Here is a 23,707-nt window from a genome sequence, read left to right on the forward strand (position 1 = left end):
AGCATGGAGTCTTAGCCACTGGACTACCAAGGAAGTCCCCACTCTGTGATTCCTATGCAAGTGAATTGCTGACCACACTTTGAGGAACACAGCTATGAACAGCTGTGTATCAAAGTGTGGGATTGTTGAGAGAACTCTCATTTGAAGTCCTCTGTTTTCCTTGTAAAATAGGTGAGTTTGTCTTCTTTCTTGACTCTCATCCCATTAGTTCAGTTCAGTTCAGTCCCTCAGTCATGTCCGACTCTTTGCGACCCCATGGACTGCAGCATGCCAGGCTTGCTTCCCTGTCAATCACCAACTCCCAGAGCTTATTCAAACTCATGTCCATCAAGTCAATGATGCCATCCAACCATCTCATCCTCTGTCATCCCCTTTTCCTCCTGCCTTCAATCTTTCCCAGCATTAAGGGCTTTTCCAATGAGTCAGTTCTTCCCATCAGGTGGCCAAAGTACTGGAGCTTCAGCTTCAGCATCAGTCCTTCCAATGAATATTCAGGACTGATTTCCTTTAGGATGAACTGGTTGGATCTCCTTGCAGTCTAAGGGACTCTCAAGAGTCTTCTCCAGCTCATCCCATTGGCACACTCCTATACATCCATCAGTATCAAAACCAAAGTAAAACTCTTTGTAAATTCTCCCTACCCAGTTGATCAATCTTGAGTCACTAGGGTACCCCATGCATGTCTTGATTGTGGTACTTATAATACATGGTAACAACTGCTTCTGTCTCCTTAAATCTTGGTGTTTCTTGGGTTCTGTTGTTTTTCTTCCTCTTTCCTTACTCTTTACACCTTCCCTGGGCAGCACTTACATCCACATTCATGGATGCAGCTGCTGCTGCTGCTAAGTTGCTTCAGTCGTGTCCGACTCTGTGCGACCCCATAGACGGCAGCCCACCAGGCTCCCCCATCCCTCGGATTCTCCAGGCAAGAACACTTGAGTGGGTTGCCATTTCCTTCTCCAATGCATTAAAGTGAAAAGTGAAAGGGAAGTCCCTCAGTCATGTCTGACTTTTAGTGACCCCATGGACTACAGCCTACCAGGCTCCTCCATCCATGGGATTTTCCAGGCAAGAGTACTGGAGTGGGGTGCCATTGCCTTCTCTGATGGATGCAGCTATAACCCAATAATTGGATGATTTTCAAATCAGTAACTCTAGCTTACATATCTCTGAATCTCCAGATCCAAACTTCCATTGGTCTACTGGGCATCTATACCTGACTGTTTATAGATATCCCATATCTCAGTGTCAAAAACTGAATTTATTTTCTTTGTGTCCCCAGTGTCTTTCCCAAACCTGCTCCTCCTCTTCTGTTCTTCTGAAAGGCACCAACATGTACTCAGTTTTTGAAAGCAGAAATTAAGCAATCATTCTCATTCCTTCCTCCCTCCTCCCTTCATTCAATATTGTTAGACCTTCTTCTGAGATATTTCTCAAATTTCTATTCTCCGTTCCCCCACTGCTACTACATTGGATAAAATCCAGTTTATTATAGTATTTGGTAGTTTGGGTAGAGCCAAGAGTAAATAAAGGTATTGGGAAAAAGTAAATAAGTATACATTGATTCTTCAGAAAAAAAGTCTTCCATGTTTATTCCATTCCTAAAGATGTTGAAAAGATAATTAGAAAGAGGGAAGTATAGAGTAATATGTTAGCCAAATCCTTGTCTTTCAAAGCACAGAGAAAATAAATGATGTTCAAGATTAATAAGCTAGGGCTTCCCCAGTGGCTCACCAGTAAAGAATCCACCTGTAGTGCAGGAGACACGAATTCCATCCCTGGGTCAGGAAGATCCTCTGGAGGAGGGCATGGCAGCCCACTTCAGTATTCTTGCCTGGAGAATTCCATGGAGTTCTGGTGGGCTACAGTCCATGGGGTCACACAACCAAAGTGACTGAGCATTCACACATGCAAGATCACTAAATTAAAAAATGGCAGAGAAATATATTTAAAATATCACAAGGATAAAATGAGCCAAACCCAGAATGTGGGAAATTCCTTGGCACAAGGGACCTGGATTATTTTTAAAAATGAGTATTAATAATTAATATTAATATTAATAATCCAATAGTCCCTTGGACAGCAAGGAGATCAAACCAGTCAATCCTAAAAGAAATCAACCCTGAATACTCATTGGGAGGACTGATGCTGAAGCTGAATCTCCAGTGTTTTGGCCACTTGATTCAAACAGCCGACTCATTGGAAAAGACCCTGATGCTGGGAAAGACTGAAAACAGAAGGAGAAGAGAGCAACAGAGGATGAGATGGTTGGATGGCATCACTGATTAAATGGGCATGAACTTGAGCAAAGTCTGAGAGATGGTGAGGGACAGAGATCCCTGGCATGCCGCAGTCCATGGGATCTCAAGTAGTCAGACATGACTTAGTGACTGAACAACAACATGGGAAAATCTATAATGGATCTATTATAGATTTTAGAGATTTAAGAAACATGTCAGATTACTGCAATATGCTGATTTTGTTTAGATATTAATTTAAATAGAAGGTATTTGGGGGACAGTTGGGGAGATTTGAACTGAATGTTATTAAGTGATTATGATAAAGTTATTAGAATTATGTTTGTAAAAATTCTCCTCAACCTTGTGAAAATACATACCAAAGTATTTATGAGTAAAAAGATATTATGTCAAAGATTTGCTTTAAAATACCCCTGGTCAAACCATATACAAAAATTAACTCTAAATGGATCATAGAGTTAAATATGAAAACCTAAAACTATGAAAATGCTAGAAGAAAACATAGGAAATATATTTTAAATCTTGACTTTGCCAAAGATTTCTTAGCTATAATACTCAAACACAGTACATAAAACAACAAACTGATAATTGGACTTCATCAACATTAAAAACTTATGCTATCTATATGATACTGTTAGGAGGCTAAAAGGACAAACCAAGGGCTAGGAGAAAATCTTTGCAAAACATATATTTGATAAATGTTGTTAAAGAGTCTGCCTGCAATGTGGGAGACCGAGGTTCAGTCCCTGCTGGAGAAGGAAATGGAAACCCACTTGAGTATACTTGCCTGGAAAATTCCATGGACAGAAGAGCCTGGTGGGCTACAGTCCATGAGGTCATAAAGAGTGGGACATGACTGAGTGACTAACACTTTCACTTTTATATAGAGAGTATATAAAGCACTCCTAAATTTCAATAATAAGTAAACAAACTGATAATAAAATGAGTATGAGAAAAGAGCATAGCAGGTCTTGTTGCTTACATGTCACACATCTCCAAGAGAACTTAGAGTCATTACTGAGTTTTGGACACCCTCTGAATGTTTTTTTATATTAACGATTGAGAATTTTATTGTGTATACCTGGAACAATGGATCATGTTATACTATCTTGTCCAGATTGTTTTGCACTAACATCAAGTTGATCATGCACATGTGACTTCATTGTTGGGGTCCTGAGTTCTGGTTGCTATAGCTGGTTGCATAGCAGTATATGTCCACATGCCCAGCTCTCCATAAAAGCCTTGGACTTTGAGTCTTTAATGGGCTTCCCTGCACAGAGAGTTTTCACAGATGTCCCTGTAGTTCACAGCCAGAGAAAAAGTATGTCCCATGGGACTCCAGATGGAAAAGAACTTAGAAAGCCTATACCTAGTCACTCTGGACTCCACCCAGTAGATATTCTTATTCCTGTTGCTCATGCTCTATAAACTCTTTCTGTGACAGATGTTAGCCATGTGTAAAACCTACTGCTGAGTCCTGTGAGTTCTAGTAAATTAGCAAATGTGAGGGTGCTCTCAAGACATTTGAGATGATAGGAAAATAATTTGAATAGAAACTTCACCAAAGAAATATAAGAGTGGCTAGTAAGTACATTCAGAGCTGCATAATGATATTAGTGATCTGGGAAATGCAAAATAAACCACAATGAGATATTGTTTTGTACCTTTTGGAATGGTTGAAACTAAAAAGATTGATCATACATAACAAGTACAGGGGAAATTGAAACTCTCATACACTGAATGTGTAAATATGAAATGGCACAGCCATTTTGGGAAAACAGTTGGGCAGTTTCTTGAAGTTCTACACATGCCTACCACACAATTCAACCATCCCACTCATATATATATATATATATATATATATATATATATATATATATATATATATATTTACCCAAGGAAAAAAGAAAGCATGTGTTCATACAAAGACTTATACATGAATGTTCATTACAGCTTTATTTGTAATATGTCAAAACTGGAAACAATCCAAATGTCCTTCAAGAAGTGAATGGATGAACTAATAGTTGTATATTAATCTGTTCAATAGATAGCTATTCAAAGCAACCAAAATAAAAGAACTATGGATCCACACAATATGGATAAATCTCAAAATAATTATACTTCATGGAAGAAGTCAGATAAAAAGAGTATATACCATATGATTCCATTTATTTAGAACTCTAGAAAATGTCAACTATAGTGTCAAAAACTGATACTGGTTGTCACTATAGTGTCAAAAACTGATACTGGTTTCCAGTTTGGGGAAGGGGTATGGGAAGAGGCATGTTTCCCAGGTGGCTCAGCGGTAAAGAATCTGTTGCCAATACAAGAGATACTGGAGACAGGGGTTCTTCCCTGGGTCGGGAAGATCCCCTGGAGGGAGAAATGATAACCTACTCCACAATTCTTGCCTGGACTATCCCATGGACAGAGAGGCCTGGCAGGCTATAGTCCATGGGGTTGCAAAGAGTTTGACGCAACTGAGACGCAGAGGATATGAGAAAACCTTTTGGGGTAAGGGATGTGTTCATTACATTGACTGTGGGATGATTTCATAGGTGTATGCATATTTTGAAACTTGGCAAATTGTACACTTTGAAATATGTGCAATTCATTGTATGCCAATTATGTAAAAATATAAAACTAATAAATGCCATTTAGGAAAATGGTGGCCCAGCACTACAAATTTTACCTTGTTGTCTTGTGTTCCCAGCAATCTAAATTGTTTCCTTTGCAAACAACAAAGCAAAGGCACAGTTTCCAGGCACTGACCAAGGAACAGAGAAGCTGTATATTGGAGCTGAAAGTTACACTTGACCCCTGCCCCACCGACTGGTTAGCTAAGGAGATAAAACCTGAAATTATAAGAAATTCTAGGGAACAAGCAGAAAGAAAAGTCCTGGATGAAGCAACTTTGGCAAAATGTTCATAATTTGTGTAGCTGAATAATGGGTATATGGGACTTTTTAAAACAAAATGTGTCATTAATTTTGAGTTAACAGAAGAACTGTTATGAGTTAATAGAACTAAAGCCCAAAACATTCAGAATTGGTTGCCTATTGGTAATGGAACCGTGGGGAAAGGGGTAGTCATTTTTTACTGATTAAATTTGTACGTAGTTTGTATATTGCTTTGTTAAAAATAAAAACAATTTTGCAAAAACTCAACATCAGACCTGTGTAAAAAAAGTTTTCTTCTTCCCTTATGTGAAGTCACTAAGTTGTTTAACTCAGTTAATGATTCATGCAGTAAATTTAGCCATTTTGATGATTACTTGATTTTTGAAAGCTGAAATTTTTTTTAAAGTTCTGATTTATTCTTATTTGTACAGTTTTGGTAGAAGAAAAGGATTCTAAATTTGGAGGTTATAAATACTCAGATATTTGAATGCTGTTAGGTTTTATTTAAGAATATATAATTTTGGCAAGGCTTTATGAGATGAGAAGGATTATTGACATGCTGCGTTTATATATATATATGTAATTCTTGTACTTCCAGTTGAGAGGTATTTTAATTATATTCTATATCACTATTATCCTTCTTTGCATGATGGGAAGAAAATTTCAGGAACTTCATGTTTCCTCCTCTCATCACTTGACTTTGGGGGAATCTTTGACCACCATAAAGGAGAATTTTGAAAGATATATATTTTTTACATATTTTATAATATGTTTTAAAAATCTATACATTTGAGAAATTTGGGGTTATGAGAATTCAGAAAAAGGGTTCTGAATTCATAGTGAATTTAAAACAATTGCTCCTAATGGTACCCTAGTTGACTAAAGGAATTAGCTATTGATAAAGCTAAGAAATTAAGAACACAGGAAATGCCTTATTGGGTCAAATCAGTGACTCTCCAAGATATCAAAGGATATTTTGGTGGAATTACCTTGCACTTCATTACAAAGCAATAACCTCAAAATATTTTTTAAAACACCCTGAATATCCTAAAATGTCCTTTCATATATTATTAGGGATCTACAATCAGTGAACTTCCTAAATTTTCCTTTCACCTATTTATACTAGAGTCTGTGCAGCAGAGTTAAGGGTACAAACTGCAGTCAAACAAACCTAGGTTGGAATCTTAGATCTTGAACAAGTAATTTTCTCTGAGCCTCATTCTCATCTTCTGTAAAATGGGGGTAACTGAAGCACCTACTTCACAAGTTTATTGTGAGTATGCAATGAGAAAATTCATGTAAATCATTGAGCTTAAGGCCTGACTATCAATACATATTAAGTCCTGTTACTTTGTATTTTCAGCCTACACATTTTCTTGGTGTTAGTAATCAGGTTCATTCTATTTATTAAAAGAGAAATCAAGACTTCCCTGGTGGTCCAGTGGTTAAGACTTTGTGCTGCGAATGCAGGGGGGGTGCAGGTTTGATACCTGATCAGGGAACTAAGATCCCACATGCTGTGTGGTGCAACCAAAAGATTAAAAAAAGAGAGAGAAATTCATTTTTACAATAAAGGCTGGGCTTTGAAAAGGTGAAATAGCCAGTCATCTACATGGTTTGATTTTAAGAGTATCAGGAAGATTCCAACCTCTTCATTTCCCCTCCCTGCACATAAATACAGCATACTCTATCAAGAAAGCTCCATTTCCTTATTGACTGTGATGAAAATTCAGATGTCACCAGGATGTACATTCAAACCATAGATTGAAGACAGGTGAAATTTAAAAAATTAAAAAACAAAACAAAAACAGATATCCACAAAAGGAATGATTAAATGAAGAATCTACGGGTTTTGATTTCCTGGGGAGAGACAAGGACAGGCACTGAATTCAGGAGGAAATTGGGGCAAGAGGTGTTAGGAACTACTAGAGAAATGAAACTCTCCAGAACATTATGGTTAGGGAAACTATTTAGTGGAGTGCATTTTTTCCCAAGATAAGAATCACCTGGCTCATTTGTTAGACAAAGGGACTCACAGGCCCTTGCCCTGGAATGTGGTAAATATAGGGTGGGGTTAAGGAATCTGAAGGGTTAATGAACACTCAGGGGATTCTTAAGACCTGAAAAGTTTGAGAAAAGCTGGAGAGCTTAGGAGGCCAGGTTTTGAAATCAGAACACTTGGACTCAAATCCTAGCTCCTGTCCTTAAGGATGAATTATCATGAAGTTAGTTAACCACCTTCAACCTTAGTTTCCATCTCCATAAAATGTTTGGGGATTAAATAAATTAATTAAATAAATTAATGTGTACAAGACATTTATCTCACAGTAGACACTGAAAAAAATAATTGGCATTTTTATTTTCAAGTGTCTTTCATTTCAGTTCACTTATTCTTATATATGAGCCCTTAGAGTCTCCTGGGCAAAGTACCAAAGTGGTCAATGATTTTCTAGAACTTTTTGTTTGCTTTCTAACATGTCCTTATCTTTGAAGCCAGAGTTGGAGAAATTAGCATTGTTATTGTGATCAGCTGTTCTGGGTCACCTTTTATATCTTTATGCCTTATCATGTAAATTAGGCATTCAGAATGTCAGAATTTCTATTCAAACCCTTTTCCATAGACACTGATGTCACCTGTCCCTGGCAAGTTGATTTGCCTCAGAGTTACAAGGTTTTCAGACTTTAGCCTTCTCTCTGAGTTCCAACTTGAAAAAACCCAGTAACACTCGACTTTGAGTTACAGTTTAAGCAAGGCTTTGAAAGCTCCTCAGACATTGACTTCCAGTTTAGAAGGAGCAGAGTGTCAGAGAAACAGAAATGAAAAGACAGAGGAAGACAATGCAGGGAAAACGTTAAACACATATCAACAGTAAAAAGGGCAAGACCATGAAAAAAGAGACAGAAAGAGACAGGCTGACAGTGCCAGATAGAGGAAGGGGAAGGGTGAGGAGACCCAGAGAGAAACAAAGATTGAGAAAGCAGCATAGACAGAGCTAGAGGTGGGGACAGAGACAGACAAGCACGGAGAGAAAGAGATCAAGACATGGTCTGGGAGGAAAGCTCTATTATTAATAAAAGTAGCTTTCTATGGAAATTTCCCTAGAAGTTGAAAAAGGAAAAATCCATTTAACACAATTTTAAAGTAATTACTATGGGAAAGGCACTACTTGGAAATTGTGGTGGATATACAAGCTTTTCAGTTACTGGGTTGGAGAAGGGTGTGTACCACAGAAGTGTTGCAGGAAGGCGGACCCCTTCCAGGGCCCGAAACTGAGCTCTTGTCTAACACTCGGAAATGAATTGTCCAAGGAGACACATGTGCTGACAAAGCAAGAGACTTTATTGGGGAAGGGCACCCGGGTGGAGAGCAGTAGGGTAAGGTAACCCAGGAGAACTGCTCTACAGCATGGCTCGCAGTCTCGGGTTTTATGGTGATGGGATTAGTTTCTGGGTGGTCTTTGGCCAATCATTCTAATTCAGAGTCTTTCCTGGTGGCGCAGGCATCGCTCAGCCAGGATGGATACTAGCAAGAGGGATTCTGGGAAGTGGACGGACATGCGATGTCTCCTTTAGCCCTTTCCCAAACTCTTTCGGTTGGTGGTGGCTTATTAGTTCCATATTCCTTATCAGGATCTCCTGTCATAAAACAACTCATGCAAATGGTTACTATGGTGCCTGGCCAGGGTGGGCAGTTTCAATCAGTGTGCTTCCCCTAACAGAAGGTGATAAGCAACATTAAGAAATAAATGTTTCTTAGTTCAGAGAAGGAAAGAATGGTTTCAATTAGGGGCTGGAGGAGGAAGCCTTGAAGCTGGACCCTGATGTCTGAATAAGGGTTTAACAGGTGGAGGGGAAATAAATTTTCAAACAATAAGAAGGGCATTGGTAAAAACTTTGAGCAAGGTAAGGAAGAGATGTGTTCAGAAAAAAAGGAATGGTATGATTTGGCTATAATTCAAGTTACAAGTAAAGGAGTACTGGGAGAAAACTAAAAAAGCATTTTTTATTGCAGGAAGAGGGGTTGAAGATAAGATTGAGGAGCAACTGAGGGTTTCTGGGACAGGGGAGTAACAAGTTTGTGAGTGGGAAGCATTAGAAGAACAGGAACTGGAAGCCAGGTAGTGAAGATAGGAAGGATACTGTTGCTATTGTGCGTTCCAAGGCATAAGTCCTATCAGCTATCTCCTGAACATCCCTTCCTCTCTTTTACAGTGTCCTAGTTATTACTGCTTGGATCAGTAATGGTCCAAAGTCTTGACTGAAGGAAGAAAATAAAGTCAAGGGAGAAACTGAAGACAACCTGTAAGTTTCTAATAGAATGATAATGTTATTACTGTTACTAAGTCCAAGCTCACTCTGCTCACCACATGACAGGCCAGTGAATCTGAGAGATGAAATGTTGAGGCAAGGAATACAACTTGATTCAGAAAGCCAGCTAACTGAGAAGGTGGCAGACTAATGTCTTAAAGAAACCATCTTGTTGGGGTCTGAATGCCAGGTTATTTTATAGAGCCAGAGAGAAAGAAGCAAAGAGAAACTAAAGTCAAAAGGCAGAATAGAGAGAGAGGCAGTGAGGAAGTAAAATGAAAAGGGTCTTCAGTCTTGCAAAACATCTCTAGGAAGGGCCAGTGTTTGGAAGGAGTGTGTTAATCTCTTCTTTTTTGTAGCCATTCACAGGTGGGCAGGGTCATATTATCTCTCTGTGAGCTGAACAAAGGCACTTTAACAGGCAGAGGAGCAGGGTCCTTTGAGGCAGGCCATTATGTATGATTATAGTAAGAATAGTAACAAAAACCAAGTCAAAGAAACATTTCCATCAGGGAGTCAGAATTGGTTCTTCTCTGCAACATTACCAGAAATTGGTTTGGAGGAGATAGGTTTCGTTTTTGGTATGTAGTGTTAACGTAGATGAAAAATGTCACCTGCCAGATCAGTAAACAAAGGGTGTTGCCATCATCAAGACAATAGTCACTGCAGCAACCCTGACTGTGCACCCAGAGGGGATTCAGGCTAGAGAAAAGCGGGATACTGGCCCTTGATAGTTAAGGTGCATATGAAAGGAATGATTTCAATGAGCCCAGACTCTTGCATCTTCCCATACCTAGAAACCTGCTAAATTCATTAACAAGATGTCTGGTTTTCTTTAATTCACAGTAATATTTTGATGTCCTGACTACCTGGATTTTCTTGCCAAACTCCTGTATGTCCTGACTCCTCCCTTACCTTGTTGGAGCAGGGCCTCAGAGCTATCTGAGAGTCTATCTTCTGGGCCTAAGTTCTCAGAAAATCTGCCCAATAACACATAATTCTCAACTTTTATGTTGTGCATTTTTTTCATTTGACATTAGAGATGCTAGTGTGATTTTTTATAAGATGTCTAGGAGGTGATGTGGACATTTGAAAAGAGTTTGCTGCTCTGAATCCTGGAAATAGAATATGATGTATTCCAGGAGGTGGAATGAAATAGTCTCTGTGGGAAGAGTTCTTATATGTTTCTTTTTAGCCCTGAGATTCTTTTCAGTTAGACTCTAGGACCCTGTGTTAAGGGTTCGTGACTCTCAGTAGTAGATTGAAATTAGTTTCACTCTTCTATATGATTGTCTTCTACCCCTAAGACACCCTTCCAGACCCAGAGGAAAAAGAGAGAGGGAATTAATAAACAGTTATATGCTATAGGAAGTAGGATGGAATGAAGTGTTCTCTTTTTCCAGATGAGCATGGCACCTGCCTGCCTAGGTGGGTTACTCCAGCTGATAAGCACAGAGTAACAGCAGATGGTATGAAAATACAGGTGACAAAATGAGCTGGCTTTGTGTTGATTCATGGTGTCCTATTTTGCTCCTCCAACTAGGGAGAAGATATTCTGCTGATTTTTACAGAACTGATAGGACTAGCTCAAATAGCTGAGGACAGAACCCTACTGTCTCTATGTGGGTACTTGCTTCTTCCTTAAGAATGCCTTAGACCTCAGCCCTCAATGATGTGGGGCGGGAGGGTGATTTGCTGTGAATAGAAAGGGGGTGAGGTCAGATGCAGAAACACATCGCTATCTCAGGACCTGTCATCATGTGCCTCTCATTGTGATATCTCTTAGGTCCCTCCTTTCTTTCATGGTATTACAAAAGTTTGCCTCCCTCCATCCCCAAAGCCCACAGTGCTGCAACCACATCCAGAGTAAAATATCCCTTAAGCACTTAAAAAAATGTGTAGCTTTGTCCTTAAAACATGTAGATTTCAATAATGAGGAATGGGTGCCTGGGTTTTCTGTATATGCGTGTATGCTAAATCGCTTCAGTCGTGTCTGACTTGACAGCCCCATGGACTGTAGCCTGCCAGGCTCCTCTATCCATGGGATTTCCCAGACAAGAATACTGGAGTGAGTTGTTATGCCCTCCTCCAGGGGATCTTCCTTACCCAGGGATCAAACCCATATCTCTTGCACTGGCAGGCATGTTGTTTACCACTAGTGCCACCTGGAAGATCCCCTTGGTCTTCTGTAAGTAACCTCTTTCACTCTGCTAGCTGCTGCATACCTTGAAGCAATTGATCTAGTGCAGTGAATCTCACTGACAAAATACATCTGAATAACCTAGTTCAGTTCAGTTCAGCCGCTCAGTTGTGTCTGACTGTTTGCAACCCCATGGACTGCAGCACACCAGGCCTCCTTTTCCATCATGAACTCCTGGAGTTTACTCAAACTCATGTCCATTGAGTCAGTGATGCCATCCAACCATCTCATCCTCTGTCATCCCCTTCTCCTCCCACCTTCAATCTTTCCCAGCCTCAGGGTCTTTTCTAAGGAGTCAGTTCTTTGCATCAGGTGGCCAAAGTATTGGAGTTTCAGCTTCAACATCAGTCCCTCCAATGAACTCTCAGGACTGATCTCCTTTAGGATGGACTGGTTGGATCTCCTTGCAGTCCAAGGGACTCTCAAGAGTCTTCTCCAACACCACAGTTCAATAGCATCAATTCTTTGGCACTCAGCTTTCTTTATAGTCCAACTCTCACATCCATACAGGACTACTGGAAAAACCATAGCTTTGACTAGATGGGCATTTGTTGGCAAAATAATGTCTCTGCTTTTTAATATGCTGTCTAGGTTGGTCATTAACTTTTCTTCCAAGGAGTAACAGTCTTTTAATTTCATGGCTGCAGTCAGCATCTGCAGTGATTTTGGAGCCAAAAGAAAATAAAGTCAACCACTCTTTCCCCATCTATTTGCCATCAAGTGATGGGACCTGATGCCATGATCTTAGTTTTCTGAATGTTGAGCTTTAAGCCAACTTTTTCACTCTCCTCTTTCACTTTCATCAAGAGACTCTTTAGTTCTTCACTTTCTGCCGTTAAGGGTGGTGTCATCTGCATATCTGAGGATATTTCTTCCGGCAATCTTGATTCCAGCTTATGCTTCATCCAGCCCAGCATTTCTCATGATGTACTCTGCATGGAAGTTAAATAAGCAGGGTGACAATAAACAGCCTTGACATACTCCTTTCCCTATTTGGAACCAGGGAATAACCTAGGGGAGCCCTTTAAACATACAGATGCCCAGGCCCATCTTGTGGTTATAATTCCTTTGGTTTGGGAGGTAGGACCCAGAGCTATGTATGCTTTACAAGCTTCCTGAGTGATCCTCATTTACATGAAATGTGTTATCAGAAAATTAAATTATTTCCATCTTGCCCTTTGACAACACTAGCTGGGGCCTACTGGCCTCATGTCCCATTCCCTAGTTGTATTAGCATCATCAATTTAGTGAGCACAAGTTTCACAAAGGGAAAGATATTAAAATGTGTATTCTCAACCCCCATCCTGTAACTACTTAATCAGAATCTCTGAGAACAGGATGCTAGAATTGGCAGTTTTACAAACACCACAGTTACATATAGTGCACTAGTCTGCAAATCTAGTGCACTAGTCTGCAAATCACACTTTGAGAACTACTGATCTGAGCCTGGGAAGTTAAAGTTGGCAGGAGCAATGTGGTTTGGGGCACAGTGGAAAGAAGAGGTAGATCGCATCAGCTGTTGAGTCACTGCAGCTCAGTGGACCAAAACGGTCTTGGTTGGAGTCTCCACTTCAGTAATGTACTGAGCTGTGGTTACAGCCTAGGCAAATGAGGCCAGATGATAGCTAGAGAAGACTGCTAATTAATTAAGCTTGGCCTAAGGTCAGGCCACCAACTGGCAGACGCAAGTTCTTTTTTAAGTAGGAGAATTTTAAGTTGGATGAGAAGGATAAGAGAGATCTGAAATATGAGAACTTTTCCTCTGACTTCTCAAACCCCTTTTCTTATTTCTCTCAGAGCTTAAGTAGTTTCCTCTGTAACAGTATCAGGATTGACTCACAAATTATTATTCATTGTTAAATTATGTTAGGAATGTGTTCAAAATGCAAGAACAGGGTGTACAGTGTAGACACTACTTGAAAAGGCACTTAGATATTTTTTCTTTAAGTGAGGGAGGAATATTTTTTCTGTGATATTTGAAAAGTGAAAGAAGTGTTTGCATTTGTTGTATGGTATATTCTATAAAACCATCTCCTGATTTCCTGTTGAGTGTCCTTCTGTGAAAGGCCATGTAAGGTAAGACTGGTTGCTTTTCTGTTAATGAAAGGGTGCAGAGGGTATAACTCTTACTACTGGTGGTTAAACTGAGTTTGAGATTTCACATATACTATGACTTTCTGCTGTGATTTAAGCCTTCTACTGCTACATATTACTCAGAGTATTGTCTCCTCTTCCAGCCAACTAGATGTTAAGCTTCCTGAGGGTAGGCATCTTGTCTCAGACTTCTTTATAATCCTCTATCCAGCCTAGGACCATGCTCATATATGGCTGAGTAGTATTCCAGTGTGTGTGTGTGTGTGTGTGTGTGTGTGTGTGTGTGTCTGTGTCTGTGTCTGTGTGTATCACATTTTCTTTATCCATTTATCTGTTGATGGATATTTAGGTTGTTGTTGACATTTGCAACAACATGGATGAACTTGGAGGGCATTATGCTAAGTGAAATTAGAAAAAGACAAATACTGTATGATATCACTTATATGTGGAATCTAAAAAATGCAACAAACTAGTGAATATAACAGAAAAAAAGAATCAGATTCACAGATATAGGGAATAAACTAGTTGTTACCAGTGGGGATGGGTGGGTGGAGGGGAGGTATAGAAGATTAAGAAGATTAAAGCCAGAAGGAAAAACACCAATACAGTATACTAACGCATATATATGGAATTTAGAAAGATGATAACAATAACCCTGTGTACGAGACAGCAAAAGTGACGCTGATGTATGGAACAGTCTTATGGACTCTGTGGGAGAGGGAGAGGGTGGGAAGATTTGGGAGAATGGCATTGAAACGTGTAAAATATCATGTATGAAACGAGATGCCAATCCAGGTTCAATGCACGATACTGGATGCTTGGGGCTAGTGCACTGGGACGACCCAGAGGGATGGTATGGGGAGGGAGGAGGGAAGAGGGTTCAGGATGGGGAGCACATGTATACCTGTGACGGATTCATTTTGATATTTGGCAAAACTAATACAAATTATGTAAAGTTTAAAAATAAAATAAAATTTAAAAAAAAAGAAGATTAAGAAGATTATAAATTAGGCATAAAATAAGCTATAAGGATATACTGTATAATATATCCTTATATTTTACAATAATTATACATGGAGTATAACTTTTAAAAATTGTGAATCACATAATTGTACATCTGTAACTTATATAATATTTTTTGTCTTTTTTTAATTAATTTATTTTTTATTTTATTTTTTAACTTTACAATATTGTATTGGTTTTGCCATATATCAACATGAATCCGTTATATAATATTGTCCATCAACTATACTTCAATTACAAAAGATTGAGCTTATATGAGAGTAATGATATGGGAATGACAGGAGTGTAAACATCCACTCTACTTGTGTTTAGTTGTAGTTCTAAGACACAGAGCAGCATGAGATGAGGGATGTTGCAATTTTGGCAATCTACCCCAGCATTTGCTATGTATACTATGCACCCTTAAACTGTGATATTTACAGTTGATGATAGCTGAACCATTCTTAGCAAAATGGGTACAAGACTAAGAAAATTAGTAAGTTTCATTCACAAGAGTTGAAGAGAAGGAGTCATCCTTCTGCTTTGTAGTGATAAAACTAGTGACTCTAGGCCCTAAGATATGAGTCATAGAAACTTGAATGAATCTGCCCACTTTCATAATATTTGTATAGACATGAATTATCTGCTTCCCATCTCTATACATATTATTTCAGGTGAACTGTGTATGAGTATACTAGGAGTGAGCAGGAATTGTCCCCTGTGAAGACAATTGGGCATAGAGGTAGAGCCATTCTTTGAAAAGGAGAAGATTTGATTTTACATATAGTGATATTTCATAAAAAGCAGATATGTTAGAGTCTTTTTTGCCTTCTTACTGACACTTCTGAAAAAGTGAAAGTGAAGTCGTGTCTGACTCTTTGCGACCCCATGGACTGTAGCCTACTAGGCTCCCCCACCTATGGGATTTTCCAGGCAAGAATACTGGAGTGGGTTGCCATTTCCTTCTCCAGGAGATCTTCCCAACCCAGAGACTGAACCCAGGTCTCCTGCATTGTAGGCAGATGCCTTACCCTCTGAGCCACCAGGGAAGTCACTAACACTTCTACTTAACTACTAACTGCCATAAGAGCAAACAAGATAACTGTTGTGTAAAACACTAAAGTTTTACTGTCCTGCAGGTACAGTCATAAATCTGTAAAAGAAGTGTTGATGGTAATACCACTTATGTGAAAAAGAAAAATGTAGTTGACTTCCTAAGACTTTAAAAACAAATTTTTATTGCTGTATAGTTGCTTTACAATGGTGTATTAGTTTCTGCTGTATAGCAAAGTGAATTGGTTAAACATGTACATGTATCCCCTCCTTTTTATGAATTCCCTTCCTATCTAGGTCACCACAGAGTAGAGTTCCCTGGACAATAGAGTAGGTTTTCATTAGTTATCTATTTTATACATAGTAGTGTATATATATATGTCAATCCCAGTCTCCCAATTTATCCCATCCCTGCTTATCCCCTTGGTAACCATATATTTGTTTTCTGCATCTGTGATTCTATTTCTGCTTTGCAAATAGGTTTATTTGTACCATTTTTTCTAGATGCCACATATAAGTGATATTCCTAAGACAGTTTAGAAATAGAAAATATTATGCAAATTAGTTGAGATAATTAGGTATTTAACAAAGGGTTTGGTTTCATTCAACTATCTGAATAGTTCTCAGAATTCTTATCAAATATCTGCTTCCCTTTTTGATTCCAGGTCTTCTCTGATAAAGTGCTTTTTAGGTAAACCTTGCCCCACTACAAAAATCAGAACCAGACTTTGGTTGAACTAACAGAATGGGCCAGAGACGGGAAGGATGGTGCTGAGAACCTAGATCTACTTACATATGTCAAGCAGGCAGGGAGGCAGCCAATCTGGAAAGTTCCAAGCTGCAGGCATTAGGAAAAGGTCCAGACAGCTAAACAAAGCCCAGGTGATACACTGAGATCCAGACAGGCCAATAATTGATATGAGAGTTCTTATAACAGATGGCAAGGAACAAGTCATGAAGATAAGTTTTAATGAGCACAGAATCTAACCACAAAGACACATTCAAGACAGGAATTCTAGGTTAGGTATGAAGCTAAGATTGGTTATAATAAGGCAGGAGGTCAGAATGAGGTCTAAAATGAAGATGGCAGTACTGGTCATTGAGATTATGGTTCCAGAATTAGAGATGAAGTTGAACCCATGGGCAGAAAGAGAATGGCTTCAGCTATTGGGCTTAGTTAGCTGCTGGGTTCTAAGCTAAATATGAAGATAAGTATATTTCTATGATAATTTTACTTAGATAGATCCCTGCTGCCATTTCCCAACACAAAGGAAAATTAAATTTTTATATCCTTCTGAAGAGTGCACTTGCTTATAAAATCTCATCTTAAAATCTCTTCTGGTATGTATTTATTCCAAAAAGTTAATTCAATTGCTGTCTTTCAGATACTGTGGAATACTGAGGTGAATAAAACATAGCTATTGGCCTTAGAAAACTTACAGATTCTTGAAGAAGCAAGCATCTAATTACATCTGTTCAGTCACTCAGACATGTCCAACTCTTTGTGACCCTATGGACTGTAACCTGCCAGGCTCCTCTGCTCAAGGGATTTTTCAGGCAAGAATACTAGATTGGGTTGCAATTTCCTCCTCAATGATTACAATACAGCATGCTGAAAGCACAAGGAATAGAGGTAACCCCATTAAGTCATTCGATCAACCAAATGCATGGAGTGTCTTCTATTTTATAGCATTGGTCTGGAAACACAGGATAATCCCCAGTCCAGACTTTCAATGTCATAGAAAACTTCCAAGAGAAGGTGAAAGTTGATCTGAATTTTGTAAGAGGTAGTCAGGTAAAAGCATGTGGCAAACATTATTCATTCTCCCCTTCCTGCATACAAATAGAAATCTGAATTTTTTGAGGCAGCATTGTAGTAAAAGCTGCCTACCCATTCATATACCATTCTAGGTTTGAATGACCATGTAAGTGAAAAAAAAAAAGCCTGTTGAACAGGGCTTTGTTGAAAATATTTTTCCCCCAATGAAAATGAACTTAGCTGACAGGTTCTTCCCTCTTCCTTTTATTCATGCTTGGAATGCAGATATGAAACCTAGAGATGGAATCATCATCTCTCAGCCATAAAACCTCCTTACAGTAGTGGTAAAATAAAAAGATAGTAGGAGTCTTGGTCCCTGATGATACCATACAACTTATATTTCCTTTGGATTTTTGTTTAAGCCATTGTAGTCACTTTTCTATGATGTACTGTTAAATACAATTCTAAGTAATAAGAAGAGTACTGGAGTTTGGTGGTAAAGAGTTCAAGAGAAACTTCCCAGGCATAGGAAACAATGAGATTCACAAAGATGTGGAGTGAGAAGCTCAATATGAAGAAACTGTAAGGAAACCAACTGATTGGAGTTATGAAGAGAAGGAGACCAGAGATGAAGTTGTAGAGGTGAGTAAAGGCCAGTTCCTTGTAACCCATATTAAGGAGTGTGAGCTTTTTTGTAAAAGTAATAAAGATTCTCTTGTGGATTTTTTCATGACTTAATATTTGCATTTTAGAGAGAACATTTTATTAGAATATTTAGAAACATTTGGGAGAGACTGATGGCAGGCAGATTAGATGGGAGATTTATATCGTCCAGGTGATTAAAAACCAAAACTAAGTTAGTAGAAATGGGAATTGATAGACCAGATTGGAGTTACTAATTATAGGTCTCTAGAAGAGATTCAAAATATATCAAGGAGGTAGAATCAACATAGATTGGATGTGTAAATTTGAAGCAAAGAACATCTCAAGGATGATCCTCAGGTTTCTGTCTTGGGTGACCAGACGATTCACCAAGATTGGTACTACAGGAGGAAATGATGGTTAAGTAATGATCCAAACTCTGATATCTCTGAAAACCAGAGAGAATTAAAGTATATTTTGCCAACTGTAAAAGTACCTCTCAGGAACAGTGGTAATACAGCCTCAACTGTTAAAAATGACATGTATATAAACTTAGTATTTTCAGAAAATTCCTAAGTAGATTGAGATAGAGATAATAGTGTTTTATTTTCATGCAATACAATGTTTATGCTGTGCTTTAATATTTCTTAGAATGTGGTTAGAAAAAAAAACAAAAGATAAAAACAAAGATAACAACACCAAAACAGCTATACTACAGTAACCATAGTAATGTTTTCTGTTTCTTTCTTTGTTTCCTATTTCAGCCCAGTTCAACTCTGTAAAGAGAAAATGATGAATGGAGAAGAATAAGAGGGAAAGAAATGAGCCATAAGAGACATTTAGCAGACATTATTTTAATGTCTCTGACATAGTTTTGCATAGTTTCACACCTTTATGAGTTTATTGCTATAATGGTGGCAGGAAGATACAGGTTCCAGGCACCGCTAAGTAATGAGACAGTTTTGAGTTTTACTTGATACTTCCAGTAAAGTCTTTTCACAGTATCTGTGCTCTTTCAATCCAGAGTAAAGAGTGCTCACATAAAAAGCCCTAGCAGTGGCAAAAGGAATCAAAACTCTCTGCATTCTTTTCCATCTAGATGTCCTCTCTTTGGTTTGGTCAAGTCAAGATGAAGGGCAGAATAGGTTGGCACTTGTTATCAGCCCATATAACCACATCACAGTGAAAACAGTGATGTCCAAAGTTTAGTAACCATGACTGGAAAGGGCTGGTTGTGCCTGAACTTCTGTACTTGATTGCATAAACCAGTAGCCTATATTTGGACAAAGTAACGAGAGGAAATTGTAATTATTCATTTCATCTTGGTAGGATTTGGCTTATTGCTCCTGCCTTCTGAATTAAATGGATTTAAAAGAGACTGAAAGACTTAGAAAAGCTTCTCTTGCTACAGATGTTCTGCTCTCTTTGGCGGGGGTGGGGTAGGGTGGGCATCACACCACACAGCTCACAGGTACTCAGTTCCTGGATTCCCGGATCAAGGATTGAATCCAGGCTATGACAGTGAAAGACCAGAATCCTAACCAATAGGCCACCAGGGAACTGCCTCTGCTGCTATTCTTAAACAGTGAAAGACTGCTCCTAATACACGAGAGGGTATTGGTGGGAAGGAGAAAAACAGATATTGTGGAATAACTAGGTTCTTATGAGCTAAAAATATTGACTGGAAGTTGTTGACTGTGGTCACATGAGCTTTATTGGCATACCGAAGGAAAAACTGAAGAAGAAAAGATTGCTTTATGAAATGTATTTTTTTTGGAGACCATGTTGGTAGGTAAGTTTGAAAAGAAATCCTTGGGGTAAAGTCAGAAACTAAGATAGTATTTGCTAAAGTATCATTTCAATGCCTAGATACTTAGTCATCAAATATATTTTTAGTTACCTGTTTAATTCACAACATTCTGACACAGTGCTCAATAGTGAGAAGTATAAATCCCACACTCTGGGATTAGATAATAAAACAATCCAAGGGGATTTTTTTTTTCCTGATCGCACATTGCATTCATCTCATACCTTGAAGGACAAGGGCTCATTTCACTTTAAACTTTTCTTTTTCCCTGCCACAGCCTCATCACAGATGATTTTCATACAAATGTGTGATCTTTTTGTGATTTACCTCAATTACTCTTTCTACCTTTCATTTCCTAGAGTACTTTGCAGAATCCTAAACTATTTTGATTCCAAAGCGGGTTAGTTATGTATCAGTACAAAATCAAAGGCTCACCAATCAGAAAGCTAGGAATGAAATAGGTATCCGTCTGTGATGGCATTATAGTGATTTGGGGCCAGACCCGGTGGTAAGGCAGTGACAGAAGATGTGCACCACTGTCACTTTGCATGGAAGCAGGAAGGTACAGGAAGAAGCAATAATGCCTTAAGAGGAGTATAACAGAAAGGGAAAGAATAAGAAATAAAGCTGAACTTATAGAAATAGCTTCTAATTTACTTTTCATTATATCTAGAAGCTCTAGAGTGCCATCTGACCTTTCTACCAGGAGAAGCAGTAAATAAAATGTATAAATAATTTGTATTTTATATGTGTTTTGTACCCCAAATATGGAACTCAGCCTATTTGAGAATGAGCATTCCTAACTGCAAGGTCAGTGAATTCAGAATCAACTGGACTATCAACTCCTTTTGACAGAATCTATTTGTTTCAAAGTCATGTTATTTGCCCTTGTAAGAAGCAAGATAAACAGAGCAGTTTCAAAGAAAGTTGTGAGATAGTTGGGCTTTAAGAATTTGACTTTGACAAGTTCGAGAAGTAAAAACAGGGGTGGAGGGGGGGTTGGGGATGTTTAGGGATGTAATAGGGATGCTTATCCTATTTAAAAAAAAACAGAATCAATAACTAATTTATTCAACAAGCACTTATTGAATACCTTCCATGTGTCATTTGGTGATGGGCTACATACTAGACGTGTTAAAAATGAGAAGCAGGCAGGATACATTTCAATCCAGGAGAGGAAGAAGGTGATTCCATGACAGAATAGCAGGTGAGATTTTAGGTCAAATGTAGCCTTTAAGCATCTCTCATATTCTACCAGGTAGGTGACTATTAACACTTACATAAAGACCAGCCCTACCTGACACAGGAGGAAATAGAGGCCCTGCAATACAGTCCTAATTTTCCTCCTATTCCTAGATAATGAAGACAATGAAAACATAATTTTAATTGAAAAGTTGATGGGAATGAGTAAAAGCTTGCATGCTTCTAAAAATTTCTGCAGTTCTTGGCCTTTCCATATTCTTATGATAAAGCCCACAGTGGTCACTTCCTTAGTATATCCCCCAATGAGGATATATTTAAATAGATCTATTTAAAATAGACTTTATTTTTTAGAGCAGTTTTAGGTTCACAGCAAAATTGAGGAGAAAGTATGGGGAGTTCCCATAAACACACTAACCCCACACATGCATAGCCTTGCCTACTATCAACATCCTCCACCAGGGTGGTATATTTATTACAAATGAGGAACCTACATCAACACATCATGATCACCCAAAGACCATTATTTATGTTAACTTCACTCTTGGTGCCGTACACCCCATAGTGTCAGTCACTCAATCGTGTCCAACTCTTTGTGACCCCATGGACTGTAGCCCGCCAGGCTCCTCTGTCCATGGGATTTTCCAGGCAAGAATACTGGAGTGGGTGGCCATTCCCTTCTCCAGGGGATCTTCCTGACTCAGGGATCAAACTTGAGTCTCGTGCGTTGCAGGCAGATTCTTTACCATCTGAGTCACCAGGGAAGCTATACCAGGGAAACTACAATAGGGAAGTACGTTTTATGGGTTTTGACAAGTGCATAATAACATGGATCCAGCATTATAGTTCAAGCAGAATAGTTTCACTGCCCTAAACATCTTCTCTGCTCTGCCTATTCATCCCTCCCTCCACCCTAACACCTGGCAACCACTGATCTTTTTACCATCTACATAGTTTTGCCTTTTCTAGAGTGTCACAGAGTTGGAATCAAACAGTATGTATTCTTTTTAGATTGGTTTCCTTTTTCTCAGTAATATCCCTGATAGCTTAAGTGGTAATGAACCCACCTGCAATGCAGGAGACACAGGTTTGATCCCTGGGTCAGGAAGATCCCCTGGAGAAGGAAGTGGCAACCCACTCCAGGATTCTTGCCTGGAGAATTTCATGGAGAAGAAAGCCTGGCAGGCTAAAGTCCATAGGGTAGCAAAGAGTTGGACACAAGTAAGCATGCATGCACTATATATTTGTGATTCTTCCAGTCTTTTCATGGCTTAATAGCTCATTTCTTCTTAGCACTAAATAACATGCTATAATAGCAAATGATGACACCTACCAGAATTATACTAAAATTTAAAAAAACTAACATGTTGGCTAGGAAATGCAACAGCAGGAATTCTTATATACTGCTGATGGAAGTGTAAATTGGTACAGCCACTTTGGGAAACTGCTTCTCTATCTTGATTAAAGCTGAATATATGCTTAACTTATTCACCAGTAGCATGCACAAGAAATTTCACAGCAGCATCATATGAGAACCAGTAAGTTAATGTTTATCAACAGGAAGATGGATACATAAAGTATATTCTGTTAGTTCAATGCTTCACAGCTATGAAAACGAACAAACAACTACCACAGGCAGCAATGTGGAGGAAGCTCACAAACACCATGTTGAGTGAAAACTGTCAGCCACAAAAGACTACATACTCTTTGATTACAGTTATATGAAGTTCAAAAACACAAACCTAATCTATGATAATAAATAGTGATTAATTTTGAGTAGGAGGAGGATAATGAATGGGAAGGGGAATGTTCTGTTTGACTTGGGGAATGGTTACACAGGGGTTTTTATTTTTCGGGGGGGGGGGCAGGGGTTGTTTGTCTGTCACATCATGCAGCTCATGGGATCTCAGTTCCCCGACCAGGGATTGAACTCTGGCCGTGGCGTTGAAAGCCCAGAATCCTAACCACTAGGCCACCAGGAAACCCCTACACAGATCTCTTCATGCTGTGAAAATTCATTGAGCTGTATGCTTATGATTTGTATACTTTTTAGAATGCATATTGTTATATTTCAGTATAAACATTTATTAAAGAATATAGAACCTCAGTTGGACCTATTGAGATCTAGAAAAGCTATATGGTTATCTATGATAGGAAGCCTACATTTTTTTCCAACCTGCACTTATTGGGAATTAGTAGACTACACAAGGGGTTAATCTCATGAGCTAAGGATAGCGTTTTTATAGATAAGGTGGGATTGGGACTTTGGTGTGTCTGATTTCAAAGCCTATGCTCACAGCCACTATCCCATACTGCGTTTTACTAGGATTATATACTCTCTTCCAGACCTATTTATGCTAAACATCTGTGGTTCTGTGTATTTTCTTTTCCCATTTTTTTTATGACACAGAGGGATAGTGAAATGCTAAGTGTATCCTCAGTTATGTTTCATGACACCAAAATAAAGTTGAAAGACATTTGTTT

The 23,707-nt window shown here is 38.8% G+C and overlaps 1 long non-coding RNA gene across 3 annotated transcripts in view; it reads left to right on the plus strand.

The window, feature by feature from the left end:
* LOC138986455 (uncharacterized) overlaps positions 1 to 22,712 on the plus strand; it is a 52,682-nt gene extending 29,970 nt beyond the window's left edge. For 2 of the 3 annotated variants that reach the window (XR_011463307.1, XR_011463305.1), the window contains exons 4-6: positions 9,371 to 9,460; positions 17,201 to 18,216; positions 18,981 to 22,712. This is a non-coding gene — a long non-coding RNA (uncharacterized lncRNA). The remainder of the gene's footprint in view (positions 1 to 9,370; positions 9,461 to 17,200; positions 18,217 to 18,980) is intronic. The other variant, XR_011463306.1, reaches the window with a different exon arrangement.
* The last annotated feature ends 995 nt before the right edge of the window (positions 22,713 to 23,707 follow it).

The sequence above is a fragment of the Bos mutus genome, chromosome X (assembly GCF_027580195.1).
Source record: "Bos mutus isolate GX-2022 chromosome X, NWIPB_WYAK_1.1, whole genome shotgun sequence".
NCBI classification, from domain to species: Eukaryota; Metazoa; Chordata; class Mammalia; order Artiodactyla; family Bovidae; genus Bos; species Bos mutus.